This window comes from Aplysia californica, unplaced genomic scaffold (genome assembly GCF_000002075.1).
Source record: "Aplysia californica isolate F4 #8 unplaced genomic scaffold, AplCal3.0 scaffold00029, whole genome shotgun sequence".
NCBI lineage: Eukaryota > Metazoa > Mollusca > Gastropoda > Aplysiida > Aplysiidae > Aplysia > Aplysia californica.
In genome coordinates, this window is record NW_004797299.1 from 1985620 (window position 1) to 1991946 (window position 6327).

At 38.3% G+C, this 6327-nt stretch overlaps 1 long non-coding RNA gene across 1 annotated transcript; it reads right to left on the reverse strand.

Annotated features, from left to right (window-relative positions):
- Positions 1–3900: 3900 nt before the first annotated feature.
- Positions 3901–6194, reverse strand: LOC118479145. The gene is made up of 2 exons (XR_004859504.1): positions 6084–6194; positions 3901–4842 (listed from the first exon to the last, which is right to left on the reverse strand). It is a non-coding gene; the product is annotated as an uncharacterized LOC118479145 (long non-coding RNA).
- Positions 6195–6327: the final 133 nt, after the last annotated feature.

Below are 6327 nucleotides of genomic sequence, written 5' to 3' on the forward strand. Positions count from 1 at the left end.
GACAAGTGAACAAGCTTTAAGATGATACCAATAACTCTACATGCCCAAAAATTGACGAGAGCCTGATTCCACCACGCTGCCTCACATATAAGGCTGGAGAATGAGAGGAGTTCAGATGAGTAGGTGCTGACTACCTACAGGTCGTTATGGAGTCAAGACAAATTATTTTATTGTTGGTTAGGGTGAAAAGGAGATATGGGGATGGGGGTGGTGTTCGATGTCTCTATATGGTTTTCTTCAGTTTAATTAATCAGGATTCATTGTTTGTTGGGAAAATTTGAAAATACTTATTATTCAAATGAACATTTTGGGTATTTCGCCGCTGCCTTAAAATTACAAAGTTCTATCTGGCATTTTTGGCCCGATTTGAGTTTCTTAGACCATAGTGGGTGATTGGCGGGTGCTCTGCTGTGGTTTGCTCCTTCTTTCCTCTTAAACATCTCTCGTCCTTATCTTTCCTTCTTCTTTTTTACATTTGTTGTTACTCTCTTGTAACACCACTAATCTTCGGCACTTATATGACCTTATTGTGTTGCAAGTGCCGAAAAACTCTTAACAAAACTAAACTTAGACCATAGGGTGAGAAACCAAATGTTCTGTCTGCTCTATCACAATCGTAAGATTATTCGTAGTCGTTATCAAGCTGGTCAAAGAAATGCATTCGAAAGACATTGACATGTTCTGTCTGCTCTATCACAATCGTAAGATTATTCGTAGTTGTTATCAAGCTGGTCAAAGAAATGCATTCGAAAGACATTGACATGTTGTGTCTGCTCTATCACAATTGTAAGATTATTCGTAGTCGTTATCAAGCTGGTCGAAGAAATGCATTTGAAAGACATTGACATGTTGTGACAATCAACATTTTTCACGTCAAATTTTCTCAAAATGAGGTGCTCAGCTGGTAGAACTTTGTAATTCTGAGGTAGTGACTGATTGACATTGGGAACACATATGTGTGTGGGTCAGGAGTTTTAGTCTCTCTGGCTAGCTTTGGTACATGTAGGCCCTACTTATGTCTGTGTCAAAGAAGGTCACTGAGCACCTTCTTTTTTAAATTCCAGGTCAATATGTAGTTTTGAAAGAGGAAGTTATTATAGTCTTTTATTTGAATTTATCTGCTGTACTAAGGTATCAGTTGTATAAATCTTCAGATAAACTTGCATTTCAACTGCGTCGAAGTTTGCCATAAACTGTACAGATGTCATTCAATTGCAAGATTTGTACAATAACTTCTATTCTCAATAAATTATATAATGGAGTACACTCAAATTGAAGTCAGTTCATCTGAAAATAACAGTAAACCAAAAGGAAAGAAAATCACAGATTTTTTTTCTTCTTGTCTTTGTAAGAGAACTATCAATTAGTTGAAATGCTTACATTTCAAAATTGAAAAGAATGGCGACTAAATTATCACTAGCAACCCCCTTGTGAAGCACATCATCAAGAATCTTGTGCTTCAAAATAGCAAAACAGGAAAAAGAGACACGAAAACACATGTGTCGATTGTGGGTCTACGAAAAGCATCACCAGTGTACTGTTTGCCTACATTTATGACACACCTCAATGGGCCTACACATTGTGTATTGGTCTAGTGATGCAAGGGTCAGGGTAGCGAAACTGTGAGTCTGTTGCACACCTTTTGGTCAGTTATGGCCTGTTTATTGTCTCTGCAAAGCTAGCTCACAAAGGCCTGATGCACATGAGAATGTGACCACATGTGGTGTGTTTCAAGACGTCACTGGCATTGAGTTTTTACACTTCTCCAGGCGCAGAGTGCAGTGCAGTTTGCAGCACAGAAGTGTGCTCATCTACTCTTCCGTCTGTTCTGTGCGACTGTTTGGCAGATTAAGCGAGCTAGCAATGTCAAAGAGAAAGCACAATGTGTACAGTCTGCAGCTCTCATTGCAGTTACCAAAAGAGGTAGGTGAGAAAAAAGACCTCTCAAAAAGTGAAGTTTGCCGCAAGCATGGCATTCCCTACTCGTCGTGTCAACAATCATCGCTACTTGAGTAACCCTCTCTAAACAGAAAATATGACTAAACCAAAGAAAATACGGTGATCCTACTACTTTTGATTCAAGTGGACTCCAGTGTACTTTCAAATATCCACATAATATGAACTTCGCCTTTGTCATGCTACATTTTGGTAGAAGCCACATTTTTAGAAGTGCTCAATTTTTATTTTTAGAAGACAACTGTCCAATCCTGAATTCGAAAACGCAAGGACCATTTGCAACGTTCTTCCAAAAACAATTTGAATGCAAAATTGGGTTCACAGCTTATTTGTGTCACAGTGCATAGTTCTGTCCCCATCGTTTTATGCATGAAAAATTCTGAAATTATGCAAACTGAGCCCAAAAATGTGAAATTATTCGATTCTGTTAATTTTAACAAAGAATGATAAAGGAAAATAATCAGAAATTATGCAAAAAATGATCAAATTTTGCAAAATTATGTGGGGCATAAAACCATGGGGACAGATAGTTTGCTTTGTAAATGATTTGTAATCCTCTTCTCATAGCTACTTATTGAAGTTTTTTTTTTATATTGAGTGATATAATTGATTCGAATAGTAATGATAATAATATGTAATATGCTGAATATGATGTGCAATTGAACATAATGACTGTCATTACAGGAAATGAAGGATCAAATGCTAAAAGATATGTACTGACAGATCGCTGGAAATAATTACCATTCCTTTACCTTTACTGCCGTATGTCTGTTGAATGTCACAGTGTTAGTGTTGCGCTGAGCAATACTTTGAGTGTATTTTTGAGCATACCTTCTTGTTTGCGTTTGCTTCCATGATAATATTGTGAGAAATGTTGACAGGCAGGTTTTTGTTGCTTTTGTTGTTTTATTGTTCTCTAGGGTAGATGGGATATCTGACTGATCTTTGTGGCGGGTGTACATTCTTTCAAGACTGAGCACATGCCAGTGCCTATGTTTTATGAAGAATAAAGTATGTTCTATATCTTAGATAGTAGTTTGATTTGTTTCTTTATTGTAATTGTTCAAAGTATCTTTGTAACATTGTAACAATATATTGTAACTTCTATGAGTGCATGGCCAGTTGATCAACCAGGGGTCTTGTCTTGCAGAATATAGCTTACTACTTCACAACTTCTGTTTTGCATCCCTTTTAAAAAAATGACATCATCTTTGCTGCACTCTGACTGGGAAAAAGGTATAATAATATGTGTCAGGATGCGGTGGAATCAGGAGCTCGTCATTTTTTTTACATATGGGGTTATTGATATCATTGTAGAACTTGTTCATTTGTCTTGCTTTTGATTTTAAAAAAGTGGCCTCGTGTTTTTAATAGAGGTCGAAACATTTTCATATGAGGGAGGTGAGGGCCACCTGTTTTCAGAGGTAAAATTACGTGTAACAAGAGAATGACCTACAAAATTTGAAGACTTCTATAGTTTGATGACCTTTGGAAACCGAAAATTTCCAATTTTTGTGCCTTTAATCAATGTTTTTCAGTAAAATCCACAGAGAAATGTACTTTTAAATTGACATAAAATGTGTTGACCCCCCATGCCCCCCTAAAAAAAAGAAATTAATCAATGAAAATTGCCAAAACCAGTGGATAAATCCTGGTTTCTTTGATGTCATTATTTTGACGAGCGCCTGCTTTAGTTTCACCATGATGCCTAACATACAAGAGAAAGTCAGAGATCGAAACATGAAAGATAAATGTCACGTTCTAGAAACTAGTGAGAGTGCATATAAACAGAAAACAAAGACTGTAGAAATGGGTAGATATATATATCTTTAATGATGCCCTCAAAATAATGGTCATAATGACATTGAAATAAAACACTCTTTACATACGTTAACCTGTAATTATTATTAAGCACTCGCATAGCACAATGTTGTTGTTTTTAAAAGAATTTAACCTGCTTCGCAATGTGATTTTGGAATAAACAAAAATTTCAGAGCATTGTGCACATTAAGGATAAGACAAGATTGAAGCTTGATAACTTGAGACAGAACTGCAGCTCCTTTATGTTAGCCATCCAAACCTTACTCTTTCATACTCTTTCAATCTCTATAAAGTAAATGTATAAAAAAATAAATGACAGAACATGATGTAGTAGTGGGTCTCAGCGTATTGGTCTGGACTTGTATCTTATCTTTTCTAGTACATGAGAACACAGGTGATAAAGTTTATGAAATTAAATTTTTCTGGGAAATTTATAATACATGTACATAACTACAAACTAAAATATTGGTCGTTCTAATAAAAACGACTTGTCAAAGTCGATGAAATAACCGTAGAGATACTCAGTTTGGTTCTCATGTATCACCAGTACATGTACAAAACATAGACCTGGAAATAAACAATCTTGCCTATTGAAATAATATGTTTCTGAGGTGCTGCTGTATCTACTCTCTAAAACATTTGATCCTGTAAAATGTCTCGTCAAAGTCGATGAAATATCTAGCTCTAGAGAATGCTTGATTCTCATGTACAAAAAGCACAGACCGGGAGATATAACATCATGTCTTTAAATGTCAAAGTTATGTCTGAGTATGAACGATTAGCACAAGCGTGCAATAATACTCTAGGCTCACTAGTTTATTTTTGTTTGTACGTATGAATAAATGTGCTCGTAGTTTGTTGCGTCTCACATTTTGCATTGCTTTCCCTACGGACCACGGCAGCTCAGGGCCATTGCATTTGTGTGAAATGTTTCAGGACGGCAGTCACTTGGTTTGGTAGCTTGCGGCGAATCATCTTGAAGAAAGTAGTCAATTCTTTTTTGTCTCTGGCTTGCAATTCCCCTTTCTCGCATAGTTTTATGGTCCTCTCAGCCAAGTAGAGGGCCTGCACAGAAAGCATAAATAGAACCTTGGGGTTGTCAGAGAAACTATTCTCTCTCTCTTTATTTCTCTCGCTGTCTCTCTGTTTCTCTCTCTCTCTATGAGTCTCTCTCTATTTCTCTCGCTCTCTCTCTGTTTCTCTCTCTCTCTCTCTCTCTCTCTCTCTCTCTCTCTCTCTCTCTCTCTCTCTCTCTGAGTAGGCAGCTGGTATTTTCACCTGTGGAACAAAATCTAATTGCGTTTTCACTTGTTTTTCTCTAGGACGATCAGTAAACAGCTGGGCCGTGCCAGAGGGTATACAGACTGAACTCTGCCCTCTGCTGGCCACGCCTCTCTCTCTCTCTCTCTCTCTCTCTCTCTCTCTCTCTCTCTCTCTCTCTCTCTCTCTCTCTCTCTCTTCATTTCAATGATATTTTAAAAACATGTTGCCGCATAGATGATATAGGGGGAAGTACAGAATTTCGATTTACATTTTACAGGTTTCGCAAGGGAAAGTTGGAAGCACTCTCGGCACCCATCGCAAATCCCATAGTTTTGACATCTTAATCGGAATGGCTGAAGAACAGGTCCAAAATTGGAAACTAGATCTAAACTAGACTAGATAGACCGAAAAGAAATAAGTATTTTAGCTAACTGTAATAGGCCTAGACCTCTGCGACAAGAGCTGGTATGTCTTCGACAGGTCATGAAAACGTGCGTAGATTTTTTTTTCCACGACAGTTCCTGAAAAGGCGCATAGGTTTTTTTTCGACAACATGTCGTGAAAACTCTATCTATCTCTATCTATCTATCTATCTATCTATCTATCTATCTATCTATCTATCTATCTATCTATCTATCTATCTATTTGTATCTTTCTTTGAACATTTGTGAGGGTGTTTATGCTGTCAAACCTTGTTATACTCTCCCCCGCCCCCCCCCTCCCCCGGTCGTACCGCCAATCTCACTAGATTCTGCCATGTACGAAAAGGAACGCATGAACATAGTATTTGCCCTCGTTACACCGCCGCGCCATCCGTCAACTGTCTGAGTTGAGTGGTCCATATTCAACTAATGTAAATTTGCCCCGCTATACCGCCAACAAATTGACTACTAGAGCCACCGGTGTAACCTACACACGGCGGCTGCTTAAGAATCTCTTTCCCAATCACGTCCCTGCGAACCTGGTCAATTCTTAGCACTTACGACCAACAGGCTGGCGGGCGCCCGCGAGGCTTTTATTGTGACGGCAAAAGTTACCATTACCTCCATGTACTTTTCAGTGGCGTACTTGAGCATGCCCAGTGCGAAACACGTCATCAGAACGTCATAAGGCCGTCCCAAGAATTTGTCTAAACGGTTCCTTGTGTCGTGAATGTCTGTGGATTGCGTTTACAAAAACAAACGAACAGTCAACGTTATATTATTTTGTTCTTTGAAGGAGGAAGATGTGGGCGACTAGAGGGTTCCCCGGGTTATTCCTCCTGCTCAATTAACAAGTAGCCCTGTG